This window comes from Rhincodon typus, chromosome 1, assembly GCF_021869965.1.
Source record: "Rhincodon typus isolate 14 chromosome 1, sRhiTyp1.1, whole genome shotgun sequence".
Classification (NCBI taxonomy): domain Eukaryota; kingdom Metazoa; phylum Chordata; class Chondrichthyes; order Orectolobiformes; family Rhincodontidae; genus Rhincodon; species Rhincodon typus.
In genome coordinates this window covers 28,381,986-28,402,173 of record NC_063332.1, presented here as the reverse complement: position 1 = coordinate 28,402,173, position 20,188 = coordinate 28,381,986, and the positions used below count along the sequence as shown (strand labels likewise).

General features: G+C 40.8%; 1 protein-coding gene across 3 annotated transcripts in view; it reads left to right on the top strand.

Moving 5' to 3' along the window:
• Positions 1 to 20,188, top strand: part of LOC109914261 (zinc finger and BTB domain-containing protein 7C) — a 188,672-nt gene that overhangs the window by 129,947 nt on the left and 38,537 nt on the right. The window lies entirely within an intron of this gene.

Genomic DNA, 20,188 nt, shown 5'->3' with positions numbered 1-20,188 from the left:
ACTGTGTGATTTTGCAGGTTCTTTTAGGCAGCCACTTGGGCTCTCAGCCAGGAATTTATTTTTTGAGTGGGGTGTGGTGGGTGTACATTTCTAACCCATCTCCAGGAAACAGAATTACTTTGCAGAATGAATAGCCAAGAAAATCACAAAGTCTGACCTCTTCATTTCACAATAATTGCTACTGTTTGATGATTGTTGTAGTTTAAAGTTAGATAGATTAATGTCAAGGTCAGAATGAATGGCTTTGCATATATTTGTGTGTAAGATCTATTATCTTCTCATCCTTTTTTTTGGAAGTGTGAGCTGCTGAACTGGCACCATTGTCAACATTTGTTCAACCATTATCCGCATGTATATAAATTTCATGCAGGTTTAGAAAACTATAAGCCCCAGAAGGTCAACTTGCCATTGTGTCTGCATATCTGTAAGCAAGAGCTAATGAAATAATGAAGACAGCAGACTTCATATATGGTGATAGAATGTAGTAAAATCAGGTCTTGCAATAAGGGAATAAATATTAAAGCTGAATGAAAACTGTTGCCTTATCTGATTTGTAGATTGCAAAGTTTCATCCTTGAATTTCCCTTTTCCGTCAAATTTCTCTTCTACTCTGTTCCCCTGAAAACACCAACTTAGCATTTGGTTTCGTTCAGTGGACTGCAGTGTCTCTCATTTTCAATTACTTTTCATAAGTCTAGCCAGTGAATATAGAAGGCTGGTCGAGTGGGAAGGATCATAGCAAAACCCAGGAGAATGTACCTTCCCTCAATGCCAGTGCAATCTATAGAGCATCACTAGCTTGCAATTAGGAGCTGGAACCTGGCTAAGATAAAAGAAAATTACTTCATGGAGATGTACCCAGGCCTCAGAAATACGATAGCTAAAAGTCTGTTTTATCCTTCTGCTTAAACCACTTCCCTTGGTGTTCGCTAATCCCAAATTGTGTTTATAGCACCAGGCCTACGCCAATTGTCTCTGTCTGAGTAGGAGGAGGGTTGTAGGAATCTGAGGATGAGAATTGTAGAATCAATGGAATCTGTGTTTTGAAAGTGAGCTATGCTTAGCTCAGATCTTAGTATGATACTGACAACAACCTTCAAAATAGTTTGTTTTTAACAATAGTACCGATAGTCGGATAATGTAGACTGTGATGTGCATATTGCATGTTTTGCCTAGATAGTCTTAGATTCTGCTGATATTAGATATTATTATTACTGAATCCTGTGCTGATATTCTTAAGTAGTGTTATAGATACTGTTCTCTGCAGTTGAAAACTTTGGTCTTGAAGTCTGTGTTGCCTGCACAGTGCCAGGACATCATCTCAGGGCTGGTGAGGAACTTGGAGTAGGAGGGAAGGGTTGCAGTTTTGTCATCTATGTTGGTATCAGTGATATTGATAGGACTATAAAGGAGATTTTACTAGATGAATTTGAATAATTAGTAACTAAATTAGAAAGGAGTACCTCCAAGAAAATAATCTTGTGATCACTACTTGAGCCACGGACAAACCGGCATTGGGTAAATAAAGTCAGTAGGTTAAATGCATGGCGTGAGAGGACTGGGTATCAGTTTGTGGGGCATTGGCACCAGGACAGAAGCAGAGGAGAGCTATTCTGGTGGGATGGGCTTCACGTGAACTGTGCTGGGACCAGTGTCCTGCAAATTGAATAACCAGGGCTGCGGAGAGGACATTAAACTAAATAAAATGGGTGTGGTTCTGGAGAGGGCATATATAGGTTGACAAAGCAAAAGAATTGGCAGCTTTTGCAGAGTAGTTATGTAAGTAATGATACCCAGAGTGGGACAGGATGGGTGAAAGAAAAAGCAGCAAGGAGGGTCAAAGAGGGAAAAAAAAGGGTAGAAGTTGAAATTAATGATTCTCTACTTTAGTGTGTGAAGTATTCAGGACAAAATAAATGTATTAACAGCACAAATAGAGATTTATGTGTAAGATATTATACCATTACAGAGACATGGTTACAAGGAGATTAAAGCTGGAAACTAAATATTCAGCGATATGGACTTTTCAGAAGGACAGGCAAGAAGACAAGGGTGGTGAGGTTATTTTTTTTAATACAAGATGGAATGAGTTTGATAGCAAGAAATAATCTTGAATTAGAAGATCATCACCGATCTGCCTGCTGCAGAGCATTTGTCTATGACTGCATCGTTAAGAGTGACCACTGCGCAGTGCCTGTGGAGATGAAGTCCCACCTTCACATTGATAATACCTTACATTGTATTGTGTAGCACTATCACTGTAGATTTTGAACCAATACATGAGGCACTGTGGGCCATTAGCAGCAGCAGAATCATACTCAATGCAAAAATTGCAATCTCATGGCCCCATATTCCCTACTGTACCATTACCATCAGGCCAGGGGAGCAGCTCTGGCACAATCAAAAGTACAGGAGGGCATGCCAGGAGCAGCACCAGGCATACTTAAAAATTAGGTGTCAGTCTAGTGATTGACAAAAGCTGGACTACCTATGTGCCAAACAGTATAAGCAGTGGGTGATAGAGCTAAGCAATTCCACAAACAACAGATCAGATCCAAGCTCTGCAGTCCCATCATATCCAGTCTTGAATGGTGGTAGACAATCAAACAGCTCATTAGAGGAGGTGGATCTACAAATACCTTTAACCTCAATGATGGGAGACCCTAGCTTATCAGTGCAAAAGATAAGGTTGAAGCTTTCGTAACAATCTTCAGCCGGAAGTGCTGAGTGGATGATCCATCTTGGCCTCTTCCAGAGGTCCCCAGCTTACAAATACCAGTCTTCAGCCAATTTGATTCACTCTTCATGATATCCAAAAATGGTTGGAGGCATTGGATACTGCAAAAAAAAGACAGAGGCCCTGACAACTTTCTGGAAATAATACTCAAAAGACTTGTGCTCCAGAATTTCTCACACACCTCGCCAAGCTGTTGCAGTACAGCAACAATACTGGCAGCTACCCATCAATGTGGAAAATTGCCAAGATATGCCCTGCACACAAAAAACAGGGCAAATCCAGTCCAATCAACAACATCATCAACATAGTTCACTCCATGTAATATCAAGAAATGGTTGGAGGCACTGTATACTTCAAAGGCTATGGGCCCTGACAACCTTTCGGCAATAGTACTGCAGATTTGTGCTCCAAACCCACCACTTCCCAGACAAACTGTTCCCCTACAGCTATAATTCTGACATCTACCTGACAATATAGAAAATTGCCCGGGAATGTCCTGTACGCAAAAAGCAGGATAAATCCAATCTGGCCAATTACCACCCCATCAGTCTACTCTCAATTGTCAGTTAAGTGATGGAAGGTGTAATCAACAGTACTATCAAGCAGCACCTTCTTAGCAATAGAAGGTCACTCCACCACTGACCCTCACTAGCAGCAATATGTACTATCTACAAGATGCACTGCAGAAATTCACCAAGGCACCTTAGACAGCACCTTCTGAAACCACGACTACTATTATTTCATAGGACAAGGACAGCAGATATATAGGAGCAATGCCATCAGCAAGTTCCCTTCCAATTTACTCTCAATCCTGACTTGGAAATATATTGCCATTGCTTCAGTGTCACTGGGTCAAAAGCCTGAAATTCCCTTGCTTACAGAATTGTAGGTTTATCTACAGCACATGAACAGCAGTGCTTCAAGAAGACAGCTTAGCACTATCCTCTCAAGGGCAACGTCCCATGAGTGTATTTTTAAAAAAAGATGTAAAATCCATATGAATTGAGGCAAGTAATAATAAGGCAAAGTAGACATCGATGTGAATAGTCTACCAACCTGTAACAGTAGCTATACTGTGAGGCAAAGAACAAATCAGGAGATAATGACGGCTTGTAAAAGGGGCAGAACACGGATAAATTTAATCTTCATGCCGATTGGGAAAATCAAATTGGCAGTAATGGCCTTGAGGAACAACATGTGTACTTGGTCCAAAAACAACATGTTGTGGATCCAACCAGGGATCAGGCTACTTTGGATCTGGTAATTTATAATTAGGCAGAATTAATAATTAATCTCAGAATGAAATGATCCCGTAGGAATAGTGACCATAACATGATAGAATTTAGCTTTCAGTGTGACAGTGAGGAAATTGGGTCAGCAATAACTTTGCTAAACTTAAAGAAAGGCAATTACAAAGAAATAAGGGCATTATTATGGCCTTCTAGGCATCTGCACAATGCAGGTGGGAGCTTGCAATTGGACTCAAGTGACCAAGTTCGTGAGGATATAAACAAGGCTAGACAACTCACCTCACTCTGGGTAGAAACAAATGACGCCTCCACCACAAAAGTCAGTTTGGAGATCAGAAGTTATCCGCCTGAAAAAGGGTAAAGGAAACAAGCTATTAGGATCTGAGGATAGCTTTGAACTGGTTCTCGGAATAGGAAGGGTCCAGTTAAGGGGCAAAACAAAATATTATGGTGAAATTTTCAGTGTTATTCAAAGTTACAATGGGGTCTTTTTCTAGTTGTTTGGAGTATGATTTGTCAACTGAAATAATGTTTACGTTGATTTTAGTATGTTTGATTCAGTAAAAGTCAAAAACTTGAAATGTTGTCATGTGATCTATCCAGTCAGTCACTAGAACCTCAACTATCTTTAAAGTTTATTGGACTCCATGGAAATTATAACAGCATCTTGTATTATCCATGCATTGGAAAAATATAATGATTTAATTTCGTTCAGCAATTGGAGCTCCTCAATGACAGAACATTTTTATATCTGCCTGCTCTAAATTTTCCACTTTGGTTTAAGAGTCAGTAGCTTCAGTTAATGAATGGTCACAGAAAAGTTGACTGAAAAAGAAAGTTTACTGGTAGTTGTGGATAAAATCACGCTTAAGACCTTTTCATAGGCAAATTTGAAAGCACAGCATTACTCATAATTGCTGTCTGAAATACTGACCTGGGATTTCTCAGCTGACATGTCAAACATTACTGCTTTAAAGTACCGGCAAGAATATGGCAATTATCATAATAAAATCACAGTTTTGGAAAAAAAACAAAAACAGCGATATCTGTAATGATAACACAGTGTGGAGCTGGAGGAACACAGCAGGCCAGGCGGCATCAGAGGAGTAGAAAAGTTGACGTTTTGGGTCGGGACCCTTCTTCAGAAATGATGCTGTCTGGCTTGCTGTGTTCCTCCAGCTCCACGCTGTGTTATCTCTGACTCCAGCATCAGCAGTTCTTACTATCCCCAATATCTGTAATGGTATTGGGTTTCAAATTAATGTTTGAGAATTTAGCTTTGATGCTAAAAATGCTTGCATGTCTCCACAGTTAGCATGTTGATCCTTTATATAGTAAAACATCAGGATATTGAACAGCAGCATTTTTAGACCAAATTGACCTTGAAGCACATAAGAAATATGAGGGCAAATGATCAAAGCTTAGTGTATTAGGTAAGTTTCATGGTATACCTTAAAGTAGGACAGTGAGATAGAAAGGCATTGAGATTTAGGGAGGGGAATCCAGAAATTGGGGCTACAGCAGCTGAAAGTGTACCTGCCAAAGGTGGAGCAATTAAAATTGGGATGTCAGTGATGCCAGGAATGGAGGCGTGTCAGAATCTTGCAGGGCTATGGGCTAGGGGGGGATTACAGCGAGATAGAAAGGTGGCAAGGTCATGAAGCAATTCAGAATTCAAGGATATGAAATTTAAAATCTTGGATGTGCTTAACTGGGAGCCCATCTGGGTCAATGTGCACAGTTCTTAGAGTCATACAGCACACAAACTGGCCCTTCAGCCCACCATGTCAATACAGACCAACAAACACCTATCTGCACTAATCCCATTTACCTGCACTTGGTCCATTGCCTACTACAATATGGCATTTCAAGTGCTCATCCAGATGCTTCTTAAATGCTGTGAGAGTACCTGCCTCCACCACCCTCTCAGGCAACATGTTCCACATTTCTACAATCCTCTTTGAGAATTTTTTTTTTTCTCCGATCTCCTGTAAACCACTTATTTCTCTCCTTAAACTCATGCCCTCTGGTCTTAGACATTCTCGTGTATGGAAAAGATACTCACGTTCTCCTCTGCCTATGCCTCTCATAATTTTGCATGCCTCAATCAGATCAGCCTCCTCTGCTCCGAGGAAAACAAAGCCAGCTTATCCAGTCTCTCCTCCTAACTGAGACTACTCATCATCCCAGGCAAAATCCTGGTGAATATCCTCTGCACCCTATCCAGTGCAATCATATCCTTCTGATTGGTGTTGCAACCAGAACTGCACACAGTATTCTATCTGTGGCCTAACCAATGTTTTATAACATTGTGACAAGACTTTCTTGCTCCCTGGCTAATGAAGGCAAGTACGAGGCAATCATTGCTGACAAGGGAAGTCTGGGTCAGCATAAATGCAAAAGGAAAAGTATACAGTGTGGTTAAGATTAGTGGAAAGCCAGAGGATTGGGAAGCCTTAAAAAACCAGCAGAGGATAATTTAAAAAAAAATTGGATTGGGTTGAGTTGAGAAGAAGAAGATGAAATATGAGAGTAAGCTAACTAGTAATACATTTTCCAAAATTGCAAAAGTGTCTTATGTATGTAAAAGATAAGAAAGAGGCAAGCATAGACATTGGACCACTGGAAAATGAGGCTGAAGAAGTAGTAACGGGGAATGAAGAAATGACAGAGAAAAAAATCAGTGCAGAAATGAGTGATCATAATATGATAGAATTCAATATTCAATTAATGTGTGAGAAAGTTGGGTTGGAAAGAAATGTTTAATTTAAATAAAGGAAATTGCAATGAAATGAGGATAGAGTTAGCTAAAGTGAAGTGGGTACATAGATCAGCAGGAATTACAGCAAGCAGTGGCAGACATTTAAGGAGATAACTCATGACTCTCAGCAAAAATACACCCCAGTTAGGAGGAAAGATTCTGAGAGGGATTAACCAACCATGGCTGACCAAGGAAGGAGAATTCAAAACTGTAAGAAAAGGAGGCAAAAGTCAGTGATGGCCCTGAAAACTGGCATAAATTCAGAATCCATAAAGGTAGTCTAAAATACCTATAAGTAGAAAGTAAATAAACTACAAGGGAAACTAGTGATAAATATGAAAACTGACAGTAAGATCCCTTTAAATATATAAAAAGAAAGAGACAGGTCAAAGTTAACATAGACTCCTTAGGAAGTGAATTTGGGGAGATGGTTGTGGGGAACAGAGAAATGGCAAAGCAGTTAAGCAGATATTTTTCATGAATCTTTATGGTGGAAGATACTTGAAATATCTCATTAATCCTAAAATATGGGGACAGAATTAAGTACCATCACCGTCACTAAAGAAGTGGTATTAAGCATTTGACTTGGTACCTCACCTTAAAAGATTGAGGCCTAAGAGCCCACAATGTTAGAAGTAGTATATTAGCTAAAGGGCAGGAAACAGCGAGTGGATAAGGGTTTATTTTTTGAGGTTGGTAACCTGTGACCAGTGGAATTCTACAGGGATCAGTGCTGGGATGGCAACTGTTTATCATATATATAGTAATGATTTGGAGGAAGGAGGTGAATGTGCTGCAGCCAGATTTGCAGATGACACAAGAACAGGTGGAAAGGCAGTTTGTGAGAGGGATACAAATAACTTATAGAGAGATATTGATGGGTTAAGTAAGCCAGAAGCTTGCAAATGGAGTATAATGTGGGAAAATGTGAACTTGTTCAATTTGTAAGGGAGAACAAAGAACAAAATATTATTTAAATGGAAACAAGCTGCAGAAAGCTGCAACCCAACGGTACGTGAGGGTAATTGAGCATGGAACACAAGAGCTAGCATACAGGGTGCAGCAGGTAATCAGGAAGGCTAATTGAATGTTGGTTCTTATTTCAAGTGAGTTGGAGTATAAGAATATAAGGGCACTGTTCTTGCAACTGCACAAGGCATGGGTGAGACCACATCTGGAGCAGTTTTGGTCCCCTTATTTAAGAAATGATATCATTTCATTGGAAGCAGTTCAGAAAATGTTCACTAGGATGATCTCCGGTTTGGAGGAATTGTCTTATGAGCAAAAGGCTAAAAAGGGTAGGACTCTACTCAGTGGTGTATAGAAGAAGGATAAATGATCTTATTGAAACATGTAGGATTCTTAGGGGCTTGGCAGGGTAAATGCTTAGAGGATGTTCCCCCTCTTGGGACAGTCTAGCCATAGTCTCAGAATAAAGTGGTACAAATTTAAAACCGAAATGAGGAGGAGTTTCTTCTCTGAGGGTTGGTGAGTCTTTAGAATTCCTTGCCACAGAGAGCGGTTGGGGGGTGGGGAGGGGTCAGAGTCCTTGTGTATATTTAAGGCTGAGGTAGATTCTTGATCATTATTAGAATCAAGGGTCAGGGGGAATATGCAGGACGGTGAAGGTGAGGGTATCAGATCAACCATTGAATGATGGAGTAGGCTCAAGGGGCTAAATGGCCTACGACAAATGGAATGAGCAGGTTATCTTATGAGGAAATTTTAGACAGACTTGGTTTGTTTTGATGCGGGGTGATTTGATTGAAGAATATAAAACTTGAATGGTCTTCACAAGATGAATGCAGAAAGGATGTTTCCTGTAGTGAGTGAGTGCAAAACTAGGGGCACTGTCTAAAAGCGAGAGGCTATCTTTTTAGGACAGAGACAAGGAGAAAAGTATTAACTATCAGAAGGTGGTGGTGATGGGTATTGAATATATTTAAAGCAGAGATGGACAAATTTCTTGTTAAGCAGAGGAATCAAAGAATATTGGGACAGATGGAAATGCAGAATTTAAAACACAAACAGATCAGCCATGATCTTGTGAATGTTGGAGCAGGTTCAGGGGCCAAACGGCCTGTTTCCATTCTTATGTTATATGTTTTTATGTATCAAACAGCACATCAGTGTTTCGTAACAGGTTGAGTACTGACCATAACTCACCAGACCATGAATGAAGGACTCCGAACAGTGTCAAAGATGGGGTCAGATTTTGTGATTGGACAATACTTGCTAAACAATCTGATTGTGCTAACAGTTACACTAAGAACCAGTTTAGGTCTTCCAGTTACTTCACAGTGTTTCTTACTTATGCATGCCAGAAGCTACGTATATTCCAATGCAAATGGATGAATATGTCTGGCAATGCATCTTTTCAACCAAACAGAAGCTTAGGGGAACAGCCATTCCCTGATGCGTGCCTATGGCAATGACTTGACCGACCAGAGTCAAATTGTGTATTTATTTTAAACAAAAGTTTGGTATTTAACTGTTTCTTGGTACATTCTCTACTTCAATGTTCATACCAATTAGAGTCCTGTTTACAACTAATCAGCACCATTTTCTCATCCAGAATAAATTGGTCTTCCTTTGAGGTTTGGTAATCCAATTCTGATTTGTTTTCTATAACATGAAGCTAGTTGTCAACTTCTAATTCCTCAAACTCTTTCTGCCATCTACAAGCCATAAGTCACGAATGTGATGGAATACTGTCTTCTTGCCCAGAGGAGTGCCGCTTCAACAACACTCAAGAAGTCTGGTACCATCCTTTGATTTTTCGACTATTCACTACCTCCATTACTGATATACATAGGAAGCTGATTGGACCATCTACTAGATACACTGTAGCAACTGGTTTCTTCAGCTGCACCTTCCAATCTATGACATCCACCACCTGGCAGAACAAAGGCAGCAAGCTCATAGGGTTGTTACCACCTGCAAATTCCGCTTCAAGTCATGCACCATCCAATCTTAGAAATAAATAGCTCTCCACAGCATTGCTAGGTTGAAATCCTGAATTTCCGTCAGTAAAATTGATTTATATATAAATTATATAAAATGAACCTAGCTACAAAACACAGACTGCAGTGATTCAAAACAGTGGATCATTACTACCTTCAGGCACAATTACAGGTGACTAATAAAGGTTGGTCTTGCCAGTGATACCCACATTCTATAATTAAACAGAAACAAGTAAGAATCGAATAAAAGTTAGATGCTGGAGAACTGGAATAAGAACAGAAAGTGCTGAAGAAGTGTAGCATTTTGGCAAGATCTGTGGACAGAGTAAAACAGGTAACACTTCTAAAGATGAATCACATTGGACTTGAAATGGTAACTCTGGACTGAATTTTAACAGAATTCAGATAAGTGTTCATTTTTTGTGGAGTTTCAAAGAGTTTCTCTCTGCAAGGCCCAGCACATTTTCTCATGCTATCCAAACTTGGGTCATTAACTATGTACCACACCCCTGTATAGTCCCACTCATACACTGAGAGCCTCATTCTCCAACTTGCAGTAATTGAGGTCCTCACCATTGCTTCTACATCCTGCGATTCCTGGTGCCAGCACTGTACATAAAAGACTCTTGCACACTTAGTCAAACGCTATCCATCTGGAGCTACTCTCCATGTGGCAGATAAGGGAAAAGTGGTGCCACTGTTTGCGGACAGGAACCTGGAGTTCCTGTTGGATGAGGGTGAAGCAAAGGAGGGCTGTCCTCCTCTTCCATGACTGGCAGAAGAGACTATGACACCAGACCCTGCCAGCTAGGTCTGGCAAAATTTCTTACCAACCTCATTTTGTTAGCTGACTATCCTACCCCTCATGCTCATTTCTGGACCCATCTTACCATGCCCATCTCAAAACAACTTGCTTCCCAGTTATTATCTTGGAAATCACCAGCATCACTTGCATCCGTGCCATCTTTAATGGCATGTTGTGCACAGGATAAGCACAATCAATCTGGACCTCTAAGAACTACTGAATGGAATGAGCAGCAAGGTGACTCAGTGGTTAACACTGGTGCCTCACAGCGCCAGGGACCCAGGTTTAATTCCACCCTCGGGCAACTGTCTGTGTGGAGTTTGCACATTCTCCCCATGTCTGTGTGAGTTTCCTCCGGGTGCTCTGGTGTCCTCCCTCAGTTTAAAGATGTGCAGTCTATGTGGATTGGCTTTGGTATATTGCCCATGGTATCAAGGGATGTGCAGGCTAGATGGATTAGCCATAGGGAATGCAGAGTTATAGGAATAGAGTTGGGGTGTGGGCCTGGGTGGGATGCTCACCAGAGGGTTGGTGTGGACTTGGTGGGCCAAATGGCCTGCTTCCACTTTGTAGGGATTCTATGGTTCTATGAATGCAGTAGACACTCTACTTCCTTTTCCCAGAGCACAAGCAGTGGATGCCATGGCACTAGGCCATGTCAGCCTGTTCTCAAGTTGCAGAAGTATCCTATAAGTTAAAGCTATCTGGAGAATGTGCAGAGCAATAAGAAGAAGGTCAGTTCCTTCTTTACTCCTTCAACAAAGTGAAACCATCATCATCCCAATACCTCACACTCAATCTGTCTCTGACTCTGTACCCACCTTACACAAATGCTCATACTGTACCGCTCTCCATATGCCCACAACATCACCCCTCATTCACTGTCCTCACACCCACCTCCTCCTCCCGCACCCCCCGACAACAGTAACCCTGCATGTCCTCCTTGCCACATCACTCACTCAGGGTCCTCTCCAAATGCATCCGAAGTCACAGCTGTGACTTCTACTTCCATTTCCCTTAATACCTGCCTCTCCATGTCTAAAGCCATAGACTGGTAGTAAAGGCTGCCAGTGACTTACTGTGCCAGGAAATCCTGAATGAAGGCTATCTCCAGTCTTTATGTGTGAATCCAGGCATTGAGTTCTAGCAAATACTTTGATCATTGTGCAAGTTATGGGCTGATTTTGTCGAGGACTATCTGGAAAATACCAAACCCAGTATGTAATTTCCAGCAGGAACTTCAGATAATAATGACACACAGGAACCCAAATAGATTTTCTTTTTCTTTTGCTCCAAGCAATTGATATTAATACAATTACAGCCACCAAGAAAATTGACACTCTGGACACAACTAAGGAAATCAAAATAAACAAATTTCTTTGGTCTAATGATCTTATTTCTAAACTACTAAAAATTGCAAAAGCCTGAATTTCTGAATTTAATTAAGCATTAAAATACCAGGCTAAAGCCAATGTGTTTAAGTTCATTTTGCCAATAAATGTGTTAAATTTTTTCAAAGCGTTTTCATCTAGGAGTCAAAACCAGCTAGGAATGTTGCTTCAGAGTCTTTTTCACCTCATTAGGAGCTACAGCTCCAATATTTTTGGTACTGAAAGTGACAAGTGCATTTTAGATGTGACAAATGCCTCATCAACTGCTACTGCTCAAGTTTTTTTGATGCTTAGATTATCTTTAAATAATATGTAATCATCTAAATGTGTTTAGTTTGTGTTTCAATATAGTTTTCACAAAGAATTATGAACTTTTAAAAGAAGAATATGTCCTTCACCATAAACACTTACAGATTATAATGTGTGAGCAATACCAAAGTACTGGAAATAAAAACAGAAAATGCTGGAAACATTCAGCAGAATACACTGAAAATTCTCAACGTGGAAGTCAGCATGTGTACCTCGTGATTTCAGCTCACTGCTTTCTCCAAAGGGCCTCCAAAATGATACCAGACACCAATCCATATTGCATAGGTACCAGCTACATGCAATTCATGTCCACAAAAATTAAAATCTGACATATGCGAGCCTCTAAAACCCTCATGGTACACTCTGTACTTCAGTGCTACATCTCAGGGTGCAATGGCAACTATCATTGCAATGCTGACAAGGAAGTATTAAAGGAGATGAAGGTAGATAGTCCAACTACCATTTTTGGTGCAGGCGATGGCTGGATGAGAGAGTAGGCAGAACTGAGACATGCAGAATCATTGCTGTCAGGGTGGGGTGGGTGACAGCGAGTGAACTAAAATGCTGCAGGTAATAATGAGTGGTGGTGCATTAGCCTTGGTGAGGTGGGTACAATAGCAGAAAGAGAGTGAGTGTAGGGGATCAGAGAAAAGGTGCTGGCACTTGCACTGACAAAATGGAGGAGGTCATTGACATTCTTCCCACATTGCTGTGCATTCCTCCAGATGATTGAGACTACATTGACAAGCACGCAAAATTTGGACCAGGCTGGCATGATCTGGTATTGTGGTCTCCATTGCCAGTTATTGGGGAAGGGTAAGTCCCACCTCTGCACCACCTCATCCAGCAGGACCTCCAGGTCCCTGCCCGCAATGTGGATCACCAATTTCCCCTTCTGTTCTGTGTCCGGAGCAAATGTCAGGAACTGTGCAGAGCAGTTCTGGTCTGATGGTGCTTGTCCAGATGCACAATGAGCTTTTAAATATGGTGCCAGCACCTGGGATTCTAATCCGTTCTGAAATATCCTGGCAGTGGTGAGATGGTCTGGGTATTGTGAGTAGCAAAATAGGGTTGGAATCGAATCAGAGTGACACCATAGAGTTGAGGCAAGTTATTAATGGGGCATGTTTGGTGTGAGATAACAAGGTGTAGAGCTGGATGAACACAGCAGCATCAGAGGAGCAGGAAGGCTGACGTTTCGGGCCTAGACCCTTCTTCAGAAAAGAAAACAAAGAAACACAGCTAGTAGTTCAACACCACAGTCCACACATGCTTGATCATTTTGGCCACTGAATGGCAACAGCTCCTTCTGTCTCAATTCTTATGCACAGTTCCCAGGTAATTGAGCTGGTTCATTAACATCGCCCACAAGCAGCCCTATTGCTGATTGGTCTCTTCTAAAGCCAGTGCGACACGAGGTAGCTGGCGGTGAGAGTTGGAGCAGGAACAGACTGCAAGGCGACAAGAGCAGGAAGCGCAGGGTGGCAGCAGGGATGAGGTTGGACCCGGAGTGGGGAAGGTGGACCCTTTGTGAGGAATGCGAGACCAAAATGATCAAGCACGTGTGGACTGTGGTGTTGAACTATTAGCTGTGTTTCTTTGTTTTCTTTTCTGAAGAAGGGTCGAGGCCCAAACGTCAGCCTTCCTGCTTCTCTGATGCTGCTTAGACTGCTGTGTTCATCCAGCTCTACACCTTGTTATCTCAGATTCTCCAGCATCTGTAGTTCCTACTATCTCTGAAGCATGTTTGGTGTGATGTGGCATGAAAATTTTTTAGACATCATGGAGAGAAACCCACCATGAAACTCAACTGACACTTGACCAAAAAAAAGATTCAGTCCTTATGCCTGCTTCACAGCATACTTTCCTACCAATCTTTGTGTCGTTGGCAAATTTAGCTACCATGCCTTTGCCTCCCTATCTAGGTTATTAATGTAAATTCTAAAATGTTGAGAGCCCAGTATAGATTTTGGATGAGAAACCATGCAGGACTCCACTATAACATCCTGCCAATCCAAAAATGATTTATTTATGCATTCTTTCTGCCAGGCAGCCAATCTTCTTTTAATGCTGATACACCATGAGCTCCTACTTTGGACATTAACCTTTAATGTAGCGCCTTGTCAAGTACCTTCTGGAAATCCAAGTACCATATATCTATAGGTTCCCCTTTATTCACAGTACATATATATTCAAAAAATCTTATAAATTAGTTAAACGTGATTTTCCTTTCAGGAAATCATGCTGACTGATTTTCTTGAGTGTTTTGAAGTGCGCAACTTTAACCTAACAGATGTATTCTAACACCTTCCCCTTGACAGATATCAAGTTAACTGGCCTATAATTTCTCGTTTACTGTTTTCCTCCCTTCTGGAATAGAGGTGTTATATTCACTGCTTTCCAGTCTGATACAACATTTACAGAATTGAGGTAGTTTTGGAAAGTTGATGTCAATGCATCTACTATGGTAATTAGCTACCTCTTTTAAGACCCTAGGATGAAGCCCAGAGGCTTGTGAACTTGCAGATCTATCAGCTTGCTTTGTACCACTACCCTAATAGTTGTAATTTTACTTAAATTCCTCTCCTGTTTCCGCTCCCTGTTTTACAGCCATTACTGAAACATTTTTGTTTGTGTAGAGAAGGCAGAACAAAAACACACTCAGAATTGCAAATACAGAGTCACTGAGTGGCAACAGCTCCTTCTGTCTCAATTTTTATGCACAGTTCCCAGGTAATTGAGTTGGTTCATTAACATCGCCCACAAGCAGCCCTGTTGCTGATTGGTCTCCTCTAAAGCCAGTGCGAGATGAGGTAGCCGGCGGTGAGAGTTGGAGCAGGAACAGCCTGCAAGGCGACAAGAGCAGGAAGCACAGGGTGGCAGCAGGGATGAGGTTGGACCCGGAGTGGGGGAGGTGGACGCTTTGTGAGGAATGCGAGACCAAAATGATCAAGCACGTGTAGACTGTGGTGTTGAGCTATTAGCTATGTTTCTTTGTTTTTCTACATTTTAGTAAGAAGAACTGTAATATTTAACTTTTTAAACTTTGTTTTCTTTATTTTTCTGCTTTGTACCCAAGATTCTGTACCTAAGTACTCTTGTACCTAAGCTGGAGCAGTAAGTGGCAACTTGTAAACTTTTCACTGTACTCATGCATATATGCGTCAATGAAGCTAATTCAATTTAATTCAATTTGTTCATTTCTTTCTTTGCTCATTCATGGAATGAGGGGATCGTTGGCTAGGCTAGCATTTATTGTCCATCTGTAATTGCCCAGAGGGCAGTTAAGAGTCAACCACATTGTTGTGGGTCTGGAGTCATATGTAGGCCAGACCAGGTGAAGATGGCAGTTTCCTTCCCTGAAGGACATTAGTGAACCAGATGAGTTTTTTTGACAATCGACAATGGATTCATGGTCACCATTAGATTCTTAATTCCAGACTTCATCTGCCTTTTCCTTAACTATTATAACACACACTGTCACATTCGCTTTACTTATTCTTTTGCTTTTTAAGTATCTGAGGAAACTCTTGAACTCTGTTTTTATATTTCTAGCTAGTTTCCTCTCATACTCTCATTTTTTCCTCATAATTTACCTTTTAATCATTCCCTGCCATTCTTTATATCTGGCCAGTCATCTGATCTGTCATTCCTGCCAAAGATGCTATTTCCTTGGTCTCAACAAATCACAAAACATCAAATTCCACTGAATTTTTCACAACCCCTTTAAATTTATTCGTGTAATTGTCTGAGCCTTACTGCTAAACTTCTGTCCTTATATTATTGCCATTACTACACCTAATGTGGAAGAGATACATGAACATGCACAGAAGGTATGCATGGTCTCAGAATAAACGGGTGCCAATTTAAGACTGAGATAAGGAGGAATTTCTTCTCTGAAGGCTGAGAGTCTTTGGAACTCCTTGCTGCCGAGAGCTGTGGGGGCAGACTCCTTGTGCATATTTAAGACTAAGATGGACAGATTCTTGATCATTAGGGGAGGCAAAGGTTAGGGGGAAAATGCAAGAAAGTAGATGGAAGGAATGACAGATCAGCCACGATCCTATTGAGTAGCCCACTTGTTTTTCTCTTCTTATGGACTAGGTGGTAGATGCTCTATCCTTCTTAGTAGAAGTGAAACTGCGCTGTAACAGGAGATGCACATGTTTGTACATACAGAAGAATGAGATAGTTGTTTTGAATAAAATGTTCACCTCTTATTTTGCTGGTGAGATAGCAGTAATTTAGTTAAGAAGGTGGAGACGTTGACAGAACACCAGTTGTTCAGAATAAGTTGAAAATAGTCTTAAATAAGCATTGAAAAAGCAATGATATTGTCAGTTAATCTTTACTTTTGCTATTTCTTCCCATTCAATATTTTCTGCTTTGAATTTTACCATTTCTCTGATCCTTTTGCAATTTTTGAAATCTCTGCCTGCTTCAAATAGCATTGCAGTATTTTTGATTTTCACTGATAGATTAAGGAAATTAATTAATCCACAGTGCATATTGTGAAGGCTGAAATTGTGCTGCTTATTCTTGATAAAGATCCGAAAATCTAGCAATATCCTGCGACTGTGGAAATACCATGCGTTTAATAAAACTGTGAATGCTTTCTAATAACCACAGTAGTTGAGTGTCTCCTCCGATGTTTACAAACTTGGAACCGTTTGAAAACTTTTAGAGACCTAATTGAAAGTCCAGCATATCATTAAATTGCAAAGATTCACTGGGAGGATAAAGTAAACCAAGAGTATTTAGGGTCCTCTAAATGCTCTTGTCTGTGCTATACAATTTTCTGATTCCATTTCAAGCTAAGGAAGTTACAAGGGAGCAAGGTTCAGCAGTGAACTTACCATAATACACAAAATAAGTCATTGAACTTCCATTACTTAGGGAATAGGATCAATTATGAACCCAAAGTTCCAAGATTTTTCTTCATTCTGACAAGACTTCTTCATAATAAAGCAACTTACATCCCCTTTTTGAGCATTACAATAAAAGAAATGGGAAAGGAGTAGGCCATATCGGCATTTCATCTTGCTCCATCATTCAATACAATCATGGCTGCCCTTCTACCTTAGCTTAGTTTTTCTGCCAAATTCACTATGGTCAGAAGTTTCAGATTTAAATTCCAGTATTCTTATCTATTCTGTGTCAGGATGGACCCAAACTGACGTATGTATATTCACTTGAAACAACAGTTGAAAACCACTGGCGCCAAATGTCAAAATCTCTGACTGCCTTGCCAATAGTATAGCAGATGACATTTTTTACATTTTTGTCTAGGCCTGTTGAGGATATCATGCCTCCAGGAAACCCTGCTTTATATTATACAGAAACCAAAGTCTGAAATTGAGCCCTTTTCCACCACGCCTTGTCCCAAATTAAAGACTGATACTTTTATGTCTGATCTCATCTGCAATGGATTACATTAGCAGTACTGTACATGATATTTTAGTAATTTAAAATTTTATCTAAATAGAGCCACACCTCATGGAAAACTGTTACCCAGGAAAAGTGAGTAATAATCATGTCTGATGTTACTGAAGACAAGATGTAATTGTAGAACAAATAGTGTGTTGTGCTGGAGTGGATTACAAATAGTTTATTGAGTTCTAACTTTCTGAATTGCAAAAAATTGACTTTTTAGCTAGGATTTTAAGACCACTTACAAACTGGGAATAAAGCTGAGTGGATCCAAATTTCTATGTTGGTGACTGAGAAGTTGCCTGTTCCATGGTTCCATCCCAACTTCAAGTCTATTTTCCCAGATGCGGGACAAAGGGTTACTTGCACACATAGCAGTCAGCTGAGACTGTTATAGGCCTAGTAATGTCTGTTCAAGAAGCAAAACAGAAATTGCTGGAAAAGCACAGCAGGTCTGGCAGGATCTGCGGAGAGAAATCAGAGTTAACGTTTCGGGTCGAGTGACTCTTCCTCAGAACTCAAGCTGCTGCTGTTTTGGGGAAGGGTTACTTGACCCAAAATGTTAACTGTGATTTTTCTCCACAGATGCTGCCAGACCTGCTGAGCTTTTCCAACAATTTCTGTTTTTGTTTCTGATTTACAGCGTCTGCAGTTCTTTTGGTTTTTATTCTGTTGAAGAAGGCTAACTGGCTCATTTCTGTAGGCTTCCAGGTCCCCAAAGACAATGAGGGATGGTTTGGCTACCTGGAGGTAGCCATTTCACAGTAGTTCATTAACGAGGGGGAGGAAAATGTGGCTAGTGCTTCAAGCAGGCTTCTCTCCACCTTCTCTGTTTGTCATCAGCCATGGGTTGTCCCCTGGAGGACACATCATCCTATTCCCTACATGATGACCTGGCTACAAAAGAAACTTTTTTAATTTGCTGCATTTTGGTAAGGAAAATCAGATCAGGACTTAAACATTTAGTAGTAAGGTCTTGGGGAGTGTTGCTGAACAAAGAGACCTTGGGGTACAGGTTCATAGTTCCTTGAAAGTGGGGTCACAGGTAGACAAGGTAGTGAAGAAAGCATTTTTTAATGAACTTGGACAGTGATGCTTGACAGTGTTATCCTAAATTTCCTTACAAACGTGATCTTTGCTGCTGATAGTAACACTGTATCCAAATATGCAGGTCTTAGGTGCAGCATTGTAAAATGAAAATTCTCTTTCATCCCCCTGCACCTCATGATAATGCTTTAATAGCATGAACCATTTGTTTGGTGGTACCACTGGATCCAGGTTAATGTTGTAAGGCTGTCAAATGGTTCATGCCTTATTAGGTATGCAGGTAAAAGCTTTGTTTGTATATTATAGCCCATTGTCAGTTATGATCTTTTCAGGTGTACAGAACAGACAGGTTTTTGCAATAATTACATCTGCCATTGATGCATTTGAACTGTCCTTTAACACTGTGCTGGTTGGAGCCATATCTGGCACAACGGAAGATGGTTGTAGTTGTTGGAGGTCAGCTACCTTGGCCCCAAGACATCAATGCATGAGTTCTTCAAATTAATATACTAAGTCAAACTATCTTCAGCTGCTTCCTTAATGACCTTCTCTACATCATAAGGTCAGAAGTCAGGATGTTTACTGATGCTCTGCACCATTCACAACACCTCTAATACTAAAGCAGTCTGTGTCCATATGCAGTAAGACCTGGACAAGTTTGATCTAGGGTTGATCTGATAAGTGACAGGTAACATTGGCAATACATGGGTGCCAGGTAATGAGCATGTCCAACAACAGAGAATCTAAACATTGCCTTTTAACTTTCAGCTATCATTGCTGGTACCATTACCACCTCCATAAACATCCTGGGATTGCATTGGTGAGTAACTGAACTGGATCAGCCATATAAATACTGTGGCTACAAGAACAGGTCAGATTCTGCAGCAAGTAACTCACGTCTTGCCTCCCAAATATCCGAACACCATCTCTAAGGCACTGGTTGGGAGTGTATACAGACTATTCCTCGCTTACTTGGATATATACAGTTCCAGCAACACTCAAAAGGCTTGATACATCCAGTCCAGAGCAGCCTTTTAAGTGGCACACCAACTGCCACCTTAAACATTCACTCCCCTTATTACTGACACACAGTTACAGTATCTGTACCAACTGCAAGATGCACAGCAATAACTCACCATCCTCATTCATCTCATTCAACCATTGACAGCACCTTCCAAACCCGCAACCTCTACCAGCTAGAAGGATAAAAGCAGAAATACATGAGAACACCACCACCTGCAAGTTTCTCTGTAGATCCCACACCTTCCTGACTTGGAAGTATATCGCTGTTCCTTTATTGTCACAGGGTAAGATCCTGAACAGCCTTCCTAACAGCACTATGGGTATCCCTTACAGCCCAGCAACTGCATCAATTCAAGAAGGCAGCTCACCACCATCCCCTCATTTCTAGAAACGATCATTTGGAATAGAATTAGTTGTCACATGGAAAAGGTGAGTTGATTTGAGAAACATCAGCATGGATTTCTAAAAGGGA